This window comes from Neopsephotus bourkii, unplaced genomic scaffold (assembly GCF_033783945.1).
Source record: "Neopsephotus bourkii isolate Nb327-2 ecotype Australia unplaced genomic scaffold, CSIRO-AGI_Nbou_v1 NB_121, whole genome shotgun sequence".
NCBI lineage: Eukaryota > Metazoa > Chordata > Aves > Psittaciformes > Psittacidae > Neopsephotus > Neopsephotus bourkii.
The window spans coordinates 741,392-764,548 of record NW_026900638.1 but is presented as its reverse complement, the minus strand read 5'-3'; the positions used below and the strand labels follow the sequence as shown (position 1 = coordinate 764,548).

General features: G+C 37.1%; 1 protein-coding gene across 2 annotated transcripts in view; it reads right to left on the bottom strand.

Annotated features, from left to right (window-relative positions):
- Nucleotides 1-23,157, bottom strand: part of CTNNA2 (catenin alpha 2) — a 505,102-nt gene that overhangs the window by 284,467 nt on the left and 197,478 nt on the right. The gene's annotated exons all lie outside the window — the stretch shown is intronic.

Genomic DNA, 23,157 nt, shown 5'->3' with positions numbered 1-23,157 from the left:
AATTTCAAGCAAATTTGCTTTCTCATGGTACTTAAAGTACTTATATACTTAAAGCATATAAGAAGCCAGAAACCCTGCCTATATGACCACTGTTGCTGAAATGTGTTGCTGGGAGGGAACTCACATGATACCTCGCATCCTCTGGTCAAAATCTCATATAAAAATTTGCACTACTGCCAGTGAGATTACTTTTGGGTATATAAATACTGTACCTTTTACTTCTGTCATCAAAAATGCTAACCTATTGATTTTGCTGGCGTGAAGAAACAATGACAAATATGAAGTTTCATGTTTTCTCCACAAGAAATTACAGCTTGAATTATAGAGTATGTGGAGCTGCTCAATTTAGCATTACTTAAGAATATCAGAAAATAGAATTTTGGGCATGAATTTTTTCCTTTTTCCTCAATACTAACAGGAGTTCTTTAAAGTGTTACAGAATGCACTGAACATTTCCTTTCTCTTGATTCAACTCGTAATCCAAAATGAACTATTAGGTTTTGTACATTATAATCCAATGAAAGTATTGTAATCAAGTTCAATGTGTGTGTGTGGGAGGGAGAATGAGGAGTGTGCTTGGGTCTGAGCATATTTAAAGGAGAGGTAAGAAGTTTTCCAGTGAAAGGATCTGTTGATAAATGGTGGTTAAGAGAAGAAAATTGGTTATTCAATGAACAAAGTGGTGTGTAATTTATTTTACTTCATTAGATGCTGAATTCTTCAAACACTGCTAGGAATTATAATGCTTTGAAACTAATTATTGTAAGTACATTTAACCATAGCTTTGAAGTTACTTTCAACATAGCATGCTCTTTAAGATTAAATTATGTCTTTCTGCCATTCCACTGCAACTACCCATTTTAAGAGTAGATGAGAAGCAACAAAAAAACCTGATAAATGTTACTAGTAAATAACAGTAGTTTTCCCATTTTTCAGAAACATTTCCATAACCTCCTATTGTTACATGTGTACAAGTTCCCACAGAAGCTTGAGTACCATTTTGAATACATAAACGTTATCATAAAATTAAATTATGATGTTACTGTATATAGTACAAATAATTGCAAGCAGAGAAGTAAAACAGCAGGGAGCAGAAAGACAAACAAAAATGCACTTGCAAGATGCATGGATTTGCTGCAGCAAAGATTAAAGGTGTTTAACATACTCTGTCTCTCCCTTGCTTCCTTGTACTGGTAATTCGAGCACTCAGTTACATGATATTCTTCTTTATCATGATAAATGATTGCTGAAAGGAGCAATTTTGGTTTGGGCCTGTTTCCTGCTTGAAAGAAAACTTTGGTTTAGTGCTTTAAGCAAGGCAGAGCACCATGAATCTCTTCCCTAATCATGATTGCAACATTATCCACAGATCGAACAAGCTGTTTGTGTGGATGCAAGCAACTTGAAATTTTATCAGTCTGATGAAAGAATGCAAATGGAGGTTCAAGAAGTTTTGCTGATCTCACCGATTTCCAATCACCTTTCCTATTTTTAATCGTGCATGTTGTACTTCAGTGCTTTAACTGGAATTTAATTGGTTCTGGATAGGTCCCAAAGAGAATGGAAAGTTTTATACTCTTCTCTCTGACTATTTTTCTGCCTTTTCTCTCATTATGTAAAGAACCCATACAATAGTGCAAGCACATGCATTACGTTAGATAAGTGCTATGAACTCACAGACAACTAACACACTGAAGGAGAGAAAAGTACTTTTCCTTCTCTCTTAGGTTTGTTAGCTACCCGCATAGCTTGTGGCAATAAATGGTAAAACTACCTTATGGAAGAAATTTATATATTTCATAGTCTAATATCATTCATATTCTAGTACTTCTATCTCTAAAACACCGGCACTTTATTGCATTTGGCTGAAGGGTTGGGAAGGTCAGCTGGGTAAGATTTATTTTGTGACTCTTTGCAGAGAAACCCATACAGCCTTGAATAACCAAAAAAGTCCTCCCATAGACATAGTAAGACATAAGGAAAGATCTGCTGGCTAAATTGTCTTATTTCCATGATAGAAAATAGTAAAAAAAAAAAAAAAAAAAAAAAAAAAAATCACCAGAACAAATATATTTCCAAAGCAAGAAAGTAGAAAATGGTCAAGTGTGGCCTGGAGACAGGGCCTTGTGAGGGCAGTTATGAAAGTCCAGCAAAGAAATAGTGGCAGTTAGAAATGTACAACAAAAAGAAAGGTGAAAAAGGTAAAATAAGAAGCAATGGCCTAAGTGAGTAAATACATGGTCTTCTTAATACGGATGCAGCAGTATACAAATAATTCAATAAAGAGAAAGGAACATGTATTGAATATTATCATTGGCTTATGGAGAAAAAGAGAGAATAAAAGAACATCTCTTCCCCCTTCAACTCAAAAGCACAATATCCAACAAGTAAATGTAAATATCCAACAAGCCCATCCCCAAAATGTCACCCAGCTAAACCAAAAACCCTAAATGGCACAAAGCACTGGTTCTGTTTGATCATTGTGCTTCTCTTTCTTAACAACATATACTATCAGTTATAAATTTGGCAGAAACAATGATTAGAGGAGGTGGGGAAAAAAACCCTCTTTTTATTCTCTACCTAAAACGTCAAATCAGCAGTGATAGTGAGTGAAACACAATGCTACCAAACTCAGCATTTTTCATTTCATAAGATTGATGTTTATAAATTTACAAGGCTTTCCTAATCATGCTTTCCAGAACTACCACAAAAACAGCACACCATAAAAATGCAAATATTCAGAGGCATCTAGTTCTACTTTGCCATGATCCAAGAGCTTAAATATCAATGTAGAAGGACTTACAAAACGTTATTAGGCACCATTTCACACACACTTGGTGACATTCATTAAATTCAAGTGCTGGCCAACCAGCTCAATGCTACTTTTTCTTACAAGGACTTTTCTTTAGAAAGATCCCACATCCCTACTCATCCCTGGTGCCACCTGCCATCATGCTCAGCCTATCTTTGAATGTCCAGATTCCTCCATCTGAAATAATACCTCAATCTGTTTTGCCCAAGATACTAATAAACCGTTACAAGCTTCCCGACCAAGAAGGAAATTGCCATTATATAATTACACTGTTGGATAATTTCTAGGTAAATTGAAAGACTCCCTAATATTTGAGCACCCTGAAGATGAAGATGAGGCTGTACTGGGTTTGCATGGCAAGGTTGTGTTCTTTCCCCATGGAAGGAGTCACCACTGGAGCAGTTTGTGAAGATTTACATTGTTTTTTAGTACTTTGAATTCTTCAAAATCAAAGTTTAATAGTGATTAATTTATGAGCTGCAAACTGATATATTTGTTCCTCAAACCTTACTAATTGACAGAGTAAAATTTCACAGGAAACATCTCCGCTGCAAATGTCAAAACCAAACTGCCAAATGAAAAGTATTTTGAAGCCTGTTTGTTGTGGGTCATTTAATTAGGAATATGATTTTAATAATATTCTAATTCTTAAAGCCTCTTTTACTGCTAAGTTCTAAAATAGTAATATATTGCTTTTATTGCTTCCATGCTCTGTTTTTAATGTAGCAATATTTGCATAAAATATGCCGCACTATACATATCTGCATTATATGGGTTTCTGATTTAGCTTATTTCTTTTACAGTTAGCTATGCTTTCTTTATATTTTACAAAGCCAACTTCTCAAATGCATCAGTTTTAGATAGCTAATTGTAACAACTGTATATTTCTAAATCACAGTCGGTTTTAACACAAAGCAGATTTAGAAAATGTATGGCTATACCAACCTGTTTCCACATATTCAAAATTTTCTAAATTATTCTGATGTGTATTTTCTTTCTAATTCATTATTCTTCAATATTTTGCACTGCCTAAATTTTCATACTCCACATAGTAACCTGTACTCTTATATCTAGAAGTTTAATTCCCCACCATAATTACAATAGACTGCCAGCACGCTAAACCAGTCTTGTAGAGGATTGCCAACAGCCAAATAAAAGAAGTGAAAGAGATTCTTAGTTAAAACAAAAAATACAGATGAAAACGTTTAATATGGTTAAATTCTTAATTTAGGAAGAATTCACCTTAATTTTGTAATGTTTTAATATGTATTTGTTAATCTATTGTGTAGATTGATATTCCAATAGCCTATGAGCTCTACAAGATGCAATCATATAGACCTGCCACATAAAAATTCACCATATTAGGAAGCTTAACAATTTAGTCTTTTACTCACAGTGGAAAGAGAACAATCTTTGTTTAAACAGGTGTGGGGTTTAGTTCCACACTAACTTCAGGACTGTGAAACTTCATAAAAGACTTGGCAATCTTACACTCAGCTCAACTCATCCAGAATACCAAGGGGACATACTAATGCTCATCACTGAATTCCTCTGATCAGATTCAAAGCACAAAATCAGATTTTCATTGTGTATTTTATGTGATTTGCATGGAGCATAATAAAAATTCTCTTTGGTAATTAAAGAATACAAAAAATGCCTTAAGAAACATTATTCTATAGTAACAACTCCAGCTGGTTTACAACCTGGCTTAATAACAATGACTATCACTGTTATGATAAGAGTAAGGATGGAAAGAACAAGCAAAAATGAATCAACATGGCAGCATCAGCAGAAGCCTTCACCATAATAATATTGTATGTGGTGAAATGTAATGCTATAAATTTAATTATTATCTGCACAAAACAAAGTACAAAGAAATTGAAAATATCTAACAGAAAATTTAATTAAGAACAGTGAAGCAATGTTGAAACAAATCCATGATGGCTATGGAAAACAACCACATGTTCAGCCTTCCCTCTCTGCTGTGGCAGATTTTAGAGGAAGTCAAGAAACCCAAAAAGAATATAGCCTTATCTGACTGTTAAAGGTTTATTAAAGAAAATAGCCCTCAAAAAGACTGACTTAGTATCAGATATTTCACTATATTAGCATGAGAAAAAAAAAAAGGGACAAAAACTATTCATCCTGCTCCCAAATCACAATCTCTGGGATGGTAGATTGACCATGCCCAAGTACCTACAACAAACTGTTTGAGGAATACTAGGGGGTTGATTGTAAAACAGAGAGATTTGTGAGAAATCGGAAGAACCCCAAATATTTAGAATTATATTTCCCTTAGGGCTTTACAAAATCTTATCTTACTGCAGTAGCATAAAACAAGGGATTGTGGGTATGAAGCCTACAAATGTATCTGACCTCCATCCTCAGAATTTTCATGGAAGCTGCACTCACAGCAGCCTAAAGAATCAAGATTCTCAATGGGACGAAGCCAGTGTGTCACCACACTACTGCATATTGAAAGAACCATGCAAAAGCCAACACTTGTTCAGCCTCAAGTATTCTGTAGTTGTTGACAGTTACTCCTACAGAAGGCTCTTCCTACTTTACACCAAAGATTCAATATAAACTTTGCTTGTGAACCACCAGTCTAGTCATCAAGTCAAAATAAACCTAAACCTTTTAAAACATAAATAATATTCACCCATTACTAGCATGTTGAATTATTATGGTCAAATGTGATAATATAATCATGCAACAAGTAGCATCATTTATAAATATAGAATGGTTAGGGTTGGAAGGGACCTTAAAGCTCATCTAGTTCCAACCCCCTGCCATTAGAGCAGGCTGCTCCTACCCCGTCCAACCTGCCCTTGAACATTGCCAGCTATGGAGCTCCCACAGCTTCTCTGGGCAAAGAGTAATGAGATGTTTTCCTTCTAATATCTAATTGTAACTCTGTAATGAAAACATATGCTGTCTAAGGTGAGACCATAATGCAGACACTCAGCCAACAAGAAGAATCCAATTTGTCTGCCATGCTCATTAAAAAGAAATCAAAGTGAAAAAGATCAAGATCACCTGACAATAGCAGATGGTTGATGATAGTTCTTCTCATGAGTTTTGCAATATTTTTCCAAAAAGGGGAAAACCAGAAATAAGCCAATCGTTACTCTTCATTCTCTTTATCATTATTCATGCTCATCTACACTTCTGCAACTTCATATGTAGATAAAGAAAAATACATACCCTTCACTGCAAAGAATCTGTATGAGGATTTATGAGGACCTCATATTTCTATAGAAAACATCAAGAATACTTCACATACCAAAAGTTGAAATGCTGTCTACAGTCTACTCACTTTAACAGATGGGCTGTTTGTAGTACAGAAAAAGGGAAGGGAGGAAACGAATTACATCAAAGCACAAACCACAGTGTTCGTGTGACTGGCTGATTGGTGATGCACAGAGCTCCAGATAACACACACATCACTCCTGCTCAGGTTCTAGAATATTCAGTATTTTTCAGAACAAATTTGCCACTACTCTGGGTAAGGGATCCTATGAGAAAAAGAATCACAAAGAGCTTTTGCTCTTCTCTCATCAACAGTTTTCAAACACAAAGAACATATAGCCCTGCACTTTGAGTCCCTTGCTAACCTAGTAGCTAATACCTAGTACCTAGTTGTACGTAATATTCTTGATGACCTAGTAGCTAATACCTAATACGTAGTTGTAACTAATATTTTAAGTACCTCTAGTAATTCATGTATTAAGGATCAGTGATGTAAAGTAACTAGTTTACTTATTGTTCCTTTTTATGAGTAATGTAAATAGAACAATAATAAAGTGTCAGTGTGTAATTCCTTCAGTTTAGACACAAAATAAGTCTTAGCTGGTGTTGGTTCTATGCTTCCAACATCCACATCCACAGCACTATCCAAGCTGCATGAATACTAAACCCTATTTGTGCATCTTAAAAAGTACCTCCATGATACCAGCACACTCTCTTATGCAGAGGTAACCTCAGGAATGCCAGGTTCTCCACGAGCTTTTGCTACATCCCTTGCGAAGTCCTATCATTCAAAATACACCCCACATTTATGGTGCTCAGACCTGCCATATCTGGGTAAGTCTCTAAGTCTCTCCTTACCACCACTGTCTCAGCCTCCTTACTAAATTCCTGGGCTATGCATGCACACAGTTTCTAGTCTTCCCAAGGTGGAATTGGAAGAACAGGCTCAAAAGCACCTAACAGAACTATAAGTCAAATGTCTCCCAAAAGGGGAAATTCAGAGGTACCCAGTAACTAGAACAAGCATCATTTGTGGAAGAAAATGTTTTGTGACATTGTAAGTGTGGATACAGAATTTAGAACACAGTGTTTAAAGCATAAGAACTTTATTGTTGGCAAATGCAAACCACCTTGGGAATGCTCCATAAACAACCTCAGGCAAGAGACAGCCCGGCACAGCTGTACTAAAAAATAACATTTCCAGAGCCCTGACATCCTTTGACAATGTAGGAACTATCCAATTTCATTTCTGAGGCTGCCTTAAAGTACCCTAAAACTTAATCGTTACATTACAACCCACAACACACATTTGCAAACCTCAGTAAACCACCACTTGATACAACACAACCTGAAGTAGATGTTAGCCTTGATGACAATTGAGAAATGTTCCAAAAGAAAGTTTGGGGTTTGCTTCTTGTGGTAACATTCATGTCTCCTGCATAGGTCTAACTTCTTTCTCATAGCTTCAAAAGTTCATTTTAAAGCAGATCATTAACTGAGAATTATTGTGATATTTCTCACAAGTTACTTAACATCTCACCACACATGCTGATAAACCATTAAAAGCCACAATAACATAGCCATGATTTAAAATTAAATGTTCAAGAACATTAGGTCATATCTATTGTAATAACAAACGCAGGTTTGTCAGACTATCAATAAGAAGGAAATTACAGTGGTTTAAAAATGTAGTTAAAGGAAAAGCCTAGATGCTGTCTTCTTTACATAGACCCTGTTCCAGAACAAACAGCTCATGACAGATTTTTTTCTGGGTTTTAACTAACCTCATTAATGAGAAAAGTTTGAGTAATTAGAAAGTCAAACTTCCCACTCACCTTACCCACTATTGCCTTTCTAATTAATTTCTAGATTTTCACAACATTTCTATTTGCATTATTTAACATGACAAAATGATGCCAGTGATTGGACAAGTGTCTTTCTTAATATACCATATGGAGTGATAGCTCATAGTTTGACAATATTTAACAAGAAAAGATCTGCTCATTTCCAATCTACTGCTCTCCAAGACCTTGATTAGACAAAATGTTTCTGTGAAATTCAGCCATTTAATTAACCTGTTTGATTATTTGAAATAAGTCTCCAAAATTATTAAATCACCATGTACTTTTCCATCACATTAGTTTAAAGCCTGAATACTTCTCAGCACACAAAAGGAATGACAGATCTATGGATCTACATCCATCTGTCCAAGTTAAAACAGCAGTGACAACTTGGCATGAGATGTCCCTACCCTATTTAAGGTAATAGGTAAATGGTTATTCCTGATACATGGGGATTAGGGACACACTGAAGCTTAAGACACCTTTACCCTCACCTCTTTACACTTCCACCTCATAGAGGACAGCAAAAGCATCTCACACGTGGAAAGCCTCAGCAGTACTTGCAACTTCTCCTCTTCACATCTCACTCTTGCCTGCTCTTCTCACAACAGTCTCTCTGGTGGAGATACCATCATCTTGTCAAGACTTTAATTTATAACTCTTTAAAGCATAGCCTGAATGTTTACAGTGTTCAGAAAGCATCATGTGTGGGGGCATAATATGGAGTGCTTATCACCTATGAACTCTCTTTACTGCTTTTGTATCCTCATGATGCTTGGAATTCAAGGCACTGCACTACTTCGTCATTCACAGTGAGGTCTTGTCACTTGATCTCCTCTGCTTAGGAGCCATGTAACACCATAGGAGAATCCATTCACATGATGGAATATTTCCCTTTTTTACAGAAGGGGGATAAAAGACTGTATGTTCCACATAATCCCATTTTGCTCTTCCATATTAGATTTCTATTGGACCCCCTCCTACTCATGATTAATCTCATTATTCTTCAATTTATTTGGGAAGACCAGCAACTCATTTATACTACTATAATTACTTCTAGAAAGCTAACAAAAGCAAATGGCCTTAATACACTACAAATTCACATATGATGGCCTACATTAAAGTTGTTTTCCTCCAGAAAAGTGCACATGGACTAAGGAAATTTAAGGAATGTGCCTAACACAGCAAATGAATGTAGGCAAAATGGAGAGAACGTATGTCAGATCTGCAAACTGATTTTCCCCATCATCACATCCCATTAAACAGCTAGCTGTAACTTTATTACTCTTTCTCATTTTTTTCCCAAGCATCTTATTTTGATCCCTTGCTTGTTGTTAAAATGGCAGTAATGTTTTACAGAAATAGCCTAAAATTAAGGCATTGTGCCTATTGCTGCAAGTTTTCAATTCCTTCCTCGATATCCTTTTCCAGCATTACAATGAAGCCTCCTGAAAACCTAATTTCAAGAGTAATTAGCAAATTGTATTAAAACCAAATTAAACTGATCCACCATGATTTGTCAATATTATTCAGCTCTAGCTGTCAGCCAAAGGTCACTCAAAGATAATAAACTTTAGAACATCAGCATAAATTTATCATGTTCTACTTCAGTGCTGCTGGTGGTGGTTGTGAATACTGAAGTAGATCCTCAATGGATACTGACCATTCCAGTCTAGTGCCATTTTCTTACTAACAGTACAGCCAATTCTAAGAAAAAAACTACACCAATGCTTGACTGAAAATAAGGTCTGTACGGATTTGATTTTACATCGTTCTTTTCAGTTCTGTGAGGACACAAAGCAATTCTCTAACTGTCCACCTAAGGTCAATAAGTTGTACTGCATGACTTATCACAACGCCTTTCTCCAAGGATTTTATTCAGTTGAATATGAGCACTGCCTCCACGTTTTTTAGATCAATTTAGTAAATAGCACCTAGTTACTAAACTTTATATGAAAAATGAGAGGTTAAAAAGATAATTATATACATTGGAAGACTAGAATATTCTTTCTTTCAGAATAATATGAGAGAACAAAATATACATTTGAGGGCTTGGCATCTCTTGAGAGTCTAGTCGATGCAGCAGTTCAGGTTCTAAACAAAGATAATGGTCATTAAGTCAGCAAAAAAGGGAAAGAGAGACACCATTATTTTGTAACTTGGCCACTAATCAATAAATGAGGAGATATAAAATAAGATAATAAGGTAGGACATTTAAAATGAACAACAATAATTACTAGTTCATACAATATCTAATTAATTTCAGAAACTGTTCTTGCAGGCAAGCTCAAACATATGAGGGGGTTCAATAAATCCTTAGCAAAATGAGTGTATTATGGGCCCATTGATGGCTATTAAAACAGTGATTCAGATGCTAATTTCAGTTCAGGAAGTTTCTAAATCACAGCTGCATGGAAGCTTGGAAGATATAGCAGGGGAAAGCTCACCCCACACTCTCCTTGCTCCTTGCACTCTTGCCTAAACATATGCTGTGAGCAAATATCAACACCAAGAAAGCAAACTAAAGCTCTGCCAGTCTGACCCACTGTGACACTTGTGTTTTAGCCTTACCTTTTTTTTTTTTTTTCCAAAATCCCATTTGTTTGTATTTTTCCCCATATTTTTTCCTTTTAAAAACAAAATAAAAATATTGAGCCCTTTGTCTTCTAATACCCAACAAGAAATGAAAATGCTTCATATATATTTATGATTCTCTGTGTATGATACTTTCTCTTAAAACCAAAATTCTGCTTATTTGGTTTTTGTTTTAACCTTTGGAGCAAATATTTACCTGATGAGCAAATATTTTCTGCTTAATTTGGCATATTGGATACACTTTTAAATATTTCCCATACCATGGTTCTCGATTTTCAAGCACATTCTTGCTTACTTCTGTGGGACACAGAAAACCAATCTTACCCTGGGCTGCACCAAAAGGAGAGTGACCAGCAGGTCAAAGGAAGTGATCCTGTCCCTCTACCCTGCTCTTGGGAGATCTCACTTGGAGTATTGTGTGCAGTTCTGGTGTCCTCAACATAAAAAGGACATGGAACTATTGGAGCAAGTGCAGAGTAGGCTACAAGGATGATGAGGGGACTGGAGCACCTCCCATATGAAGATTGGCTGAGAAAGTTGGGGCTGTTCAGCCTGGAGAAGAGAAGCTCCGTGGAGACCTCATAGCAGCCTTCCAGTATCTGAAGGGGGTCTATAGGGATGCGGGGGATGGACTCTTCATTAGGGACTGTAGTGATAAGACAAGGGGTAATGGGTTAAAACTTAAACAGGAGAAGTTTAGATTGGATATAAGGAAGAATTTTTTTACTGTAAGGGTGGTGAGGTACTGGAATGGGTTGCCCAAGGATGCTGTGAATGCTCCATCCCTGGCAGTGTTCAAGACCAAGTTGGACAGAGCCTTGGATAACATGGTTTAGCGTGAGGTGTCCCTGCCCATGGCAGGGAGGGTGAAACTGGATGATCCTAAGGTCCTTTCCAACCCTAACCTTATGATTCTATGATTCTATGACACTCCTGGCTTATTCAGTGGTGTGTGCAAGTAGACAGATTTTATCATTTTCCAAATATACCTTTTATGTTCTTCCTAAGTAGAAACCAGGGTTTCATTAGTAAAGGTCACAAATGTACAATACAAAGTTACTGACAATAAAGCCCTTTCTTAGGAGTGAGGTGGGCTTTTGCACATTTCTCCCATAAATAAAAGTGAGAACTAAATTTAAGCCCTAACATTCCACTGGCATTTTCCACTCTAGCTCTCCTTTTCAAAACTCTCTTGAGCTTATGCTATTTTACCAAATTTGACACTAAGTTCACAGTGATTCTGGCAATTTCTATACATTTCACACTAACTGTGCAGTGTTATAACTCCAACCAAACTGTAAAGCTATGATAAAAAAAAAAAAAAAAAAATCAATCACCACCACCACTTCAGCCTATAAATAAATACTGATGAACCAAATATAAATGGTAACAATGATTTTACAGTCTGTATGAGAGAATTCCATTACCCTTCAATTATAGTCCAAGACAGTTTTCATTTTATTTAAATACTGAATGATAGGTAGCCGATAGTCATAAGTGAAGCCTAAATTCACTTCAGTTTAATTAAACTTTGCAGTAAACAAAAATAATACACAGGTAGGAACAGCCCTGCAGAGAAGGACTTGGGGTTCTGGTTGATGGGAAACTGAACATGAGCCAGCTTCAGTGCATGCTCGTACCCCAGAAAGCCAACCGTATCCTGGGCTGCGTCAAAAGGAGTGTGACCAGCAGGTCAAAGGAGGTGATCCTGCCCCTCTACTCTGACCTCATGAGAGCCCACTTGGAGTACTGTGTGCAGTTCTGGTGTCCTCAACATAAGAAGGACATGGAACTGTTGGAACAAGTCCAGAGGAAGCCACGAGGATAATCAGGGACTGGAGAACCTCCTGTATGAAGATAGGCTGAGAAAGCTGGGATTGCTCAGCCTGGAGAAGGCTGTGTGGAGACCTTGTAGCAGCCTTCCAGTATCTGAAGGTGTTCTACAAGGATGCTTTTCATTAGGGACTGTAGTGATAGGATAAGGGGTGATGGGTTCAAACTTAAACAGGGGAAGTACAGGTAAGATATAAGGAAGAAGTTCTTTACTATGAGGGTGCTGAGATGTTGGCACAGGTTGCCCAGACAAGTGGCAAATGCTCCATCCCTGGCGGGGTTCAAGGCCAAGGTGGACAGAGTCTTGGGTGACCTGGTTTAGTGTGAGGTGTCCCTGCCCGTGGCAGGAGGTTGGAGCTAGATGGTCTTAAGGTCCTTTCCAACTCTAGCTGTTCTATAATTCTATACTATCTGAGACAGTGATTTCTTTTTTACTGTTTGAATTGATACAGACAATTTCTGCTGGTAGTGCTGGTGAAAGTTCTCACAAAATTGTATTTGTTCAATGAATTAAAAATTTGTTTATGAACTAAACACTTCTTTTCAAGAGAATAGAACAATCAAAATGCAAAGCACTACAAGCAAATTTTTAATACCGTAAAATTTCAGTACTTTGTTAGTGTGATTAAGTTCTGTGGTTAAAATAGAAAAATAATTATCCATCAATCCTAGGAAAGTGTTTTTTCTGCATGCATACTCCCATAACAAAGTATTTTGTTTAATTTTGAAGATTACCACCTACCAGAAAAGGGATATAAAATGCAATAAATCAAATTCTGAATAAGAACACCGACTTTCCTTTTGATTTTGGTATTTTCCATTTTTAGTTTAGTTTTGTAGTGACAGCTTTTTAAAATGTAATCGTGTTGTTTGAACATAGAAGAAACAACACCTGGCACTTAGAATTCTATATTGTTTATGAAGTCTCATGGAAATAACAAAGATTTGATTAATAGACATCAAGTGGAAACTGGTAGTCATAACATGATAGTAAAGAGAAAAATGTTTAACCAAAGGAACAGTTATAACAGACTTCAAACTAACGTGGGGTGGAGACTCATATGCCCACAAGTCTCCTTATAGATAAAACTCCATAAAGAAACTATTTCGGAACCAACTGTGACTCTACATTTGCATTTTAGGATTGTGCAGCTGTTGGTCCCTGTTTACTGCACTTTGGTTCAAAACATGGTGCTGTCTTCAGATATTCAAACTGCACTAACTTCAGATAAAACTAAACCAGGAGCTCCAGCCACTGCCAGTTTTCAGGCCATGAGTCCACACTAGACTTAAGTCATCATCACAAACCCTTCTGAAATGAGTATAGTGTGGATGTCAGGTCTCAGCACTCTTTTGCCCTACAGATGCACTTCTTTTTCTATAGGTCTATTCCTACCACACAACCTTCCACCAAGTTTTCTCAGCTCTGACACCAGAATCTTGTTTTACCCCAGTGTAACATGAATTTTATGTTGCCAGAGTAATTTCTTTCCAAGGGGAGCCTGTTCTATCACTTTTTTGGTGCCGTGACTTTGTCACTTCAAAAGCACAATGGAAATTCTTTGGTTTTGATACAACCTTATCACCAATCGGATACTGGCAAGACAGCACTTACACTTCTAGTAGGTTGAAGTTGATTTATGCAGTAAAGCTATGCAAAGAAGTTAACACTCATTTTATGCATAAGAAATTAGCTGATGAAAATTCAAAAATGAGTAACAATTTACATGCTTAATGTGTTGAACTATTACCCTAGTGCTCAACAAATATATATATTGTATGCAGCTTAGTACCAAAAAGCCACACATTGCTTCAAAAATTTTACAGTATTAGAAAATGAATACAAACAAATAAGGTAATAGAACAGACAAAAACCATATTCTTTTACCACCATGGAATTTCTGCACCATTCTACTGTTTGCTTGCTGACAGTTCAGTTTATCTTTTACTCCCTCATTCCCTTTCCATGTCTCAGTTTTTGCTTTCTCCTAAGGTTCAACTCAACATGTCCTTTTCCATTGATCCCTTTTCCAACTTCGAGGGAATTTAGACATAATAAAGGAAACAGGCAACCAAAGGAAGCAGAGGAATCAAACTGACTAAAGAGAGGAAAGTCCCCCTTAGACCTTTAACTCAGAAGAAAGGCACTTTCAAAGAATGTATCTTTGGTGATATCAGTATGGATGCTTTCCATGGGGAAAGTAAATTGAGGGAAAGAAAAGAATGAAGAGTCCCAGTGGACCAGATGAAGAATGAGAGATTAAAAGGTGGGGGGGAGGAAATCAAAGCAAAAAGATAAGTAATATACATTAGGCTTTGAAAACAAGAGAGGAAAGAAAAGAAGTAGGAAGCAAACAAAAGATGTTTCAGTGAAGAGCTTGGTTAAGCATTCCATTTAAAATGTGAAGTACCTACAAATAATAAGGCATGTATCCTAATCTTTGAACAGCTTCAAAAATAACTATTAACCTTGAATGAGTTACAAGTTGCACTTGTGAAATATGAAGCTTCATTTTGAAGACTAAGCAAAGACAAAAGCAGAATTTGTTGAAATGCATTACTTGTCCGCTACTTCTGAAGCACTGTAATTGTGCTTACTCTGTATTCCTGCATGCAACATTGAATTCATCTAGTCTGCTGCCAGGTTTTCATTCCATATTGTATATTATTGAAGTGTAAAACTGCTGAATGTGTTCCAGGGTGATTTTAATCATATTATAGAATATGTTCCAAGCTGATGTAATCAAATGCCTTTAATTGTGGCAATCAAATGTATTATCAGTTTACTATTGCTAACCCACAGCCAGTACAGAAACCCCCGTCTGAACAGCATGGAATAGCTGGATCTGCTATTTATACATGACTTATATCAACCTTATGGCAAAACGCCTTTCAATTTAGGTACAAATATTTTCACAGTATAATAGAATACCAGGTTAGATATTTGGCCCAACTTCTCTTGGCAAAAGCATGATCTAGACTAGATGGCCCAGCACCCTGTCTAGCCCAATCTTAACAGTGTCCAACACTGGGAAGTAAACCCTTCCCTGGGGAGATTACTTCAGTGGCTGGTTATTCTAATGGTGAAAAATTTTCCTCTTGTGTCCACTTGGAACCTCCCCAGCAGTAACTTGTGCCCATCACCCCTCATCTTTTCAATGGGACTCCTTGTAAAAAAGGAGTCTCCATCTTTTTAGCCACCTTTTAAATACTGAAACATGGTGACAAGGTCTCCCCTGAGCCTTATTATCTTCAGGCTGAATAGTCCCAGCTCTTTCAGCCTTTCCTCATATGGCTTCCCAGTCCTTGGATCACCTTTGTGGAGCTTCCCTGGATACTCTCTAGCCCCTTCACATCATTTTTGTATAGCAGATACCAAAACTGAACACAGTATTCCAGGTGTGGCCTGACCACCACCAAGTAGAGAGGAACGACTTCATTATTTCTGCTGGTGATGCACCTTGTTGATGCAACCCAGCATCCTGTTGGCTTTCTTTGCAGCAGCCATATACTGTTCACTCCTCTTGAGCTTGTGTCCTGCAAGACCCTTTCCACAGAGCTGCTCTCCAGCCAAGCAGATCCCAGCCTGTGCAGTACGCTCGTATTATGTTTACCCAGGTGCAAGACCTTAGACTTATCTTTGTTGAACTTCATTGGGTTCTTCTTAATCCACTCTTCCAGCCTATCCAGGTCATCCTACAAGTGGGGCTCTCCCTTCCAAAGTGTCCGCTTCTCACAGTGCTATTTATTTATTGCATGTCCCCTTTACAGACAGGAGAAAGCATCTTTGGAGAGGACTATGCCAAAACTTTTGAAGCACATGCAGAACCAGACACCATCTTACATTCTGGGCAAGCCTCCAGTGACTAAATCCAGCAACTCAAACTGGGTTTGACTGATGTCCAGGTAAAGCCTAAGACATTGCTAAACTAAGGTTGGCCAAAGAGACTGTGGAGTGACCACCCTTGGAGAGGACAAGGCACTGAGTAACCAAACCTGACACTGAAGATAGCTTTGCTTTAAATAAACTTTAACCGGGTAACATCATAGAATCATAGAATAATAGTTAGGGTTGGAAAGGACCTTAAGATCATCCAGTTCCAACCCCCCTGCCATGGGCAGGGACACCTCACTCTAAACCATCTCACCCAAGACTCTGCCCAACTTGGCCTTGAACACTGCCAGGGATGGAGCATTCACAACCTCCCTGGGCAACCCATTCCAGTGCCTCACCACCCTAACAGGAAAGAACTTTCTCCTTAGATCCAATCTAAACTTCCTCTGTTTAAGTTTTAACCCATTACCCCCTGTCCTACCACTACAGTCCCTAGTTCATTCCATTCTAAGTTATTCTCTGATCCTGTATTAATGCAGTAATGGTTGTTCATAAACTTGAATTCCATGTGCTAATGTTGAGAAAAAAAAAACCAACCCAATGTTATTATGCTAGTGAGAGTACAATTCACAGTGAAAACTTCTAAGAGATCATTAAGTTTCCTTACTAAGTACATTGAGTTTGATTATTTAAATAAATTATAATTTCTTACTAATCAGACAATCTTTGCAGCACAATACAACAAGAAGCTGCCATAGTTACACAAGTGAATCAGTTTGAGGAGGCTGTATGAGTTATCATGATATTAGGAATTCTATTTAGGGAAATAATTATCCACACATGATGAAAATGATCGATCACCTCGAAGTTAGTAACAAATGCACAGTGTTATATGGCTCATTAGTATCCATGATGCAGATACACAAAACAAAGTTTCTTTGTCACTGATAGTTACAAGTACTGCAATATGGTTTTGCTTGACTGAAACAGACAGGAATTCTGTGGAAGAAGAAAACATCCTCTTCTTGTATCCCAAAATAGCGTGAGGAGTCAGGATACTTGTACTGTGGGAAGCCTCATCACCTGTGATACATTCTGAATATCTGACAGTATTGTGAAAGTAACTCCTCCTCAGCTAGCATGAAATAATAGACATGTCTGGCAGGACAACTCAAAATGTACCAGTGACATAAGCACTGGAATATTCACAACTGGATAAGATCAACAAGCTCCTCGGAGGATCAAGTGCTGGGTAATTTTAGCATTTCAAAGACAGGAATGGGATTCATTGACAATACTGACATGAGAGACTGAGTCACTGACAGAGTCACGTACTGACAAAGATTTTTAAATACCTTCCTCAGCTGCATTATTCTCTGAAGTTACACAGCTTGGAAAATCGTAGTTCAAGAAGGGGTCTGAGTTTAAGCAGACTGGGACCAGTCTTGGGCTACTGGCATCTGAATATAGACTCGTGTCCTTAAGAAACTGTCTTGTTTGTTATTGAAATAGTTACCTAATTACAAAGGCAGCTCTATTTCTCTGTAATGCCATGATTCATGATGTGAACTGACCTCAGTCCACAGCTGATTTTTGTAATTATTTTGTTGTTAACTGTGGGAAAGGGCATGTTGATGTGGTTACTGAACACAAAGCACCTCTTCCAGATCCAGAACTGGTTTCTCTATAAGACATTAGATTGACATTTTTCTTGAGATGGTTTTCTGGTGATTTTTATCTGTTCTGGCTGTGTCTACATTAGTAAGTAGTGTAGTATAATAGCAACACGGGAAATAGAGATAACTGCAAGATTTTACAATGCTCATGAAATCCTGAATTCAGTAGAAAAGTGTCAAAATCAGAGTCAAAAGAATCTTAAAACAGAATATTTGAAATCCTAACTTATTTTTTAGCAATTAAAATTTGTCCAAAAGTAAACATAACAGCAAGTTTTGTACCACTTAGTATAATCAAACCCTGCTGATATGTAAGTTTTTCAGTTTTGTGAGTGTCAGAAGAAACAGCCTCCTTATAACTTACAAGTTGGACACCACCAAACCTTACTAGAAGATGGATCGCAGGTTAGCACTATCCATATAAATATCCTTAAAAAGACAAATTCATCCCTCAAACCTCTAAAAAGCCAAACAAAATCCTATTACAGATACATGCTGCAAAGCTGGATTTAAATTTGTACTCTGGAAAAAGAAATAGGTATTGATTCTGGACTTTTATTCTTACCTCCAAGAAGGAGCATTGCTACCACTGCTGCTGAAGATGTGACCTGATGTGTGCTTGTTCAAAAATTACAAAAGCAGTGATGAAAGATAACAGCCAAACTTATAACTTTATGAGTTCAGTTGCTTAGGAAAGAATATGCATGTAAATACACTGTCTCGAGGCAGGATTATTGTAATGTTGTGATAAAAGGTCAAACATTTCAATTTAGATATTTGGCATTTCTCTTTACGCCTTCCAGTATCTGAAGGCGGCCTATAAGGATGCTGGGGAGGGACTTTTCATTACGGACTGTAGTGATAGGACAAGGGGTAATGGGTTAAAATTGAAACAGGGGAAGTTTAAATTGGATATAAGGAAGAATTTTTTTACTATAAGGGTGGTGAGGCACTGGAATGGGTTGCCCAAGGACTCTGAATGCTCCATCCCTGGCGGTGTTGATGGCCAGGTTGGACAGAGCCTTAGGTGACATGGTTTAGTGTGAGGTGTCCCCGCCCATGGCAGGGGGGTTGGAACTGGATGATCTCAAGGTCCTTTCCAACCCTAGCTATTCTATGATTCTGTTATTTCTATATTTATCATTTGGCATTACTTATTTCCCAGGACACACTCTGGACCTTAAAGTGTTGCCTGCTGAAATGCATCTAATGAAATGTTTCCATTCAGATATTCTGACCATGTACTTGCCAAAGTTAAAAACAGAAGTGTCACAATTTTTAGATACACCATGTAAAAAATGAAAGAGCAAATAGAGTTTAATAAGGGATCACTTAAGCTAAAACCTCTGCAACCAAAAGAATACCTACAGCTGAGCATGTGCAATACAAGTGTCCAACTCATAACAAAATCATCCTGGGAACAGAGAGTGAACCAGTGATCAGCAATGGAAAGAAAACACCATCCAGACTTGTTATCTTGACTTGTTATCTTGTTATGCTTTGACTATAAAACACAGAAGAACAAGTCAGATACCTGAGAACTCAAGAAGAACACTTATCACTCAACATATTTCTCCTTGGTAGGAGAAACCATAAAGCAACGACTTCATGAGGCAAACTCCACTGAAATGTACTAAAGAACAGTCAAAATACATTTTGGTTGAGAAAATGTATATAAAAAATTATATTTTAGATTTTCAAATATTTTCCTCACATGCTATTTCCCCTGATGTTTGTTAACTTGCCATTCATTAAAGAATTCCAATATTTGTGGACTGTCTCAGAAAACTCATTAATTACCTCCTAGAAACACTTTGCCAATTAGTATGTATGACACCTACCACAATGGAGCTCTGAACTGTGGTGACATTACCTGCTTCCTTCTGTAATAAACTCTACTGTCATCACCATTACTTGTAACAGCTACCCGCTGTAAACGTTTTACAGCACACTGGTAAAAAACCAGGTTTTAAAACTGTCATCTCTTTAGGAAACAATTTCTTCACGATCCAATTAGAAGAAAACTAAAATACAGGTTCACTAAGTTAGTTCACAAGTCCCACAGATTTAAAACTCAGTGATGTTTTTCACTCCTTAATAGAAGTAGCTAATAGAAAGAAAAACTCATCTATACCCAACAAGATATCTCTTTAAATCTTGTTTCTACAAGCTGCACTGACATGCAGGAGATTCATATGCAGCATATCAAAGTAAGAATTTCCCTGTTTTGCTATTAGTGTGAGTTTGATTTAAAAATGAAGAAAAACAACCTACAGACTGACAGAGGATGATTTACTACAAAGATTTCATTCATTCAAATGAAAAGATGACAATGCCTTTGAAATAAAAGCAAAAATGCTAATACCAAATCTTAGTTCTGAAGAGAAATAAAATCAACGCTATGCACAGCTAAAATATCCATAGGCTACTTATAATATTCACAATTAGTAGCAGCCTACACTACCATCACAAACTGCAGTAAAGCCTTCCTTTATGAGAACATCTTTTTTCATTTCCAACTAAGAATGTAAAAATATACCACCTTAACTAAAATATGAATTGCATCACATCTAAAAATATACTGGTATCTATATGTGTTCCTCCACTGAAGACATTTTTAGCATTATAACCAGGCAGTATCCCAACAGCTCTTTCAAGCATTAACAGGAAGAAGAAAGGCGCAAAAATAACTATTCTACTTAGGTCAGGCGGCCTCATGTAGCATCGTATGATTTCTACAGGCTGCCAGGCAACAACACACTGTCTGGCAATTCTTATTTCCACTTTCTCCAATTCTCAAATTCAAGGAGTAGAACAATAGGAAATGTGCATTAATGAATAGAACATTCCCCTTTGTGTACTTCCTTCTTGTATTCCCCTCCCTCCCCGTTTCTCTCATTTCAGGTTTTGCAGGGTTTTTTTTACTTTTAAAGGTTAAATTCTTGGAGTAAAAACAACAACAGCAACAACACCAACAACACAACTCCCAAAACAACAAGAAGGAGGAAATAAGAGAAAAATGCATGAATACAGTTCAGTAGTAAATCAATAGTATAGCCCAAAGGACTGTTAACAGGTATTCACTGCTTTCTAAATATCTTGAAATGATTTGAATATTGCTTAGCAACACCAACACTATTTAAAGGGCTGTGAGAATAGCATATGTATGAGTAGGTCCAAAAAATAACAGCTTCACGACATTCATACCAGTAAAGCTGGGTGATTTTGTCTGATGCCCTTGCTCTCTCGTAGGAGCAGGCTCGCAACACAGAACCTAAATAAGATTTATAAGATCAGTATGCAGAAGACTAAAATCAAGTTGTACAGACCATGCACTTCTAGCTTTAAACTGCTTAAAAGAATATAGTTCTAATAAATAAGTTATCACTAAACTTGTTTCTCATTTGGTAGGAGAAAATACTCTATTAGCAGGTACTGACTTGTGCTCATGAAACTGCAGAAGATCTTTAAAAGTGGATAAGTAGCTTAATAGATTAAATAAGTAAGAACAAATAGATGTAGTGGGAGTCCTGTTACTATATCAGATTATGAAGAGGGGACTGGAGAGGTGACACACAGATAATCATGCCAGCCTAACTTCTCACAACATCCTACTTCACTCCCACACAGCGTCGGACTATGCAAACAAGATATCAACTCTCCAAAATGAAATGGTGGTAGCAAGTCTCATAGGATCCTTTTATTAAAAATAAAAGAGAGAATGGGCCTTTATACAGTTTGGTTTTATCATTTTAATACAATGGAACTTCTGCATGTGGTAGAGTTAACTGAAAGTAAGGGGTTGAAGAAGAGATTCCAGCAACTAAAAAAAATACACCTGATACAGATTTTATTATGGAATACAATAGCAGACATTATCAGAGGAAAAAAATATAGAGAGAATAGAGATTTAGGGATATTATTATTTGAAAAAGGTAAATCAGATGCAGGAAAGGGATGAGAACTTCAGAGTTACTGCAGAGAGTTTTGTAACAGAAACCATCTGCGATGCACGGTAAATTTTATTAATCCTGAAAAATCCCCAAACAATGCTGCAGGGCTGCCACCTACCGGAACTTGACAATATACAAATGTAAAGTCAGGACTGATAAATCCATGACTGATGGATGGAGAAAAAGCAGAGGGAGTGCGTGGTTACAGGGGAAATTGTGATATTTATAGTAAGTGCATCCAGGTAAAATTGGATTAGATTCAGGCACCTGGGATAAGAACACTCTCTAAGTCCTTCAGGCAAAATTACACTTAAGGATTCAGACTTCAGCCACTTCTCTACACTTCCCAGGGTGGTCTTTTTGCTAAAGGGCTTGGGCAATAGTCCAAGCTATGTAAAAAAAAGATAGAAGAGCAAACAAAATGCACATGCTAGCCCAGAAGCATTCCTCCTAGCATAATACAAATCAGCCATAAATCTCTATCATTATCAGAATTATAATACTATGAAAACATCAGGAAAATACATGAATTGAAGTGGGGTTTTCAGTATTTCTGTTGAATGGAAAAATTAGTCTTATTTTTATGCTAACTGACCAAACTAACTTTCATTTCAGGTCTGAAAAGTATAGCTTTTCCAAATATGACAGAATTTCTGAACCAAAACAATATCTATTGTCTTACAACTCAATGTACTACCTCATGCTTTCCTTTTCTTTTTCCTGCTCTGTCTCCTCCTTTGTCTCTACCTTTTCATCTCCTTCCTGCAGTTCCCCTTACTTTTAATGTTTCCATGGCAATGACAGCAAAAGAAAGGCTTAAATATCCTTTGTGCATTTCTTTTTCTTGCATGAAATTTTGAAAGACAACTAAGAAAATAATATCACATATCCCTGAGAGAGTGACGCAAGAGTCAGCACAATCATTCATTATGTGATCAAGGAGACTCAACAGCTAACAGCTATTTGTAAGCTCATCTTCATAAACATTTAAACTAAAAATAACAGTTCTAAAGACAACATGTTAAAAAAGTAGAGGGGAAGGTAAGAAAGTATAATCCAATGGAAAGCAAAAGTTAAACAATTTAACTAGAGCTGGAAGTGTTAGAGCTTGAGGACGTCCTCCAAAGTGCATTCTGCATTTATTTTCATTGAAGTCTTTACATTATGGCCAAAAGTTGAAGATCTACAGTTAAGAATAAATGGAGTTTTGAATCTGAAGTGAAAAATTAAGAAAACCACTTGGAGCAGCCTGTCCAACATCTGCCTTCTTACAGCACAGAGTTCTCCTTTAATAGCTCATTAGCTTGAAAAGGAGTTCTACAATTAGGCTGCAATCACCACAGCTCAACCACCTGGCAGA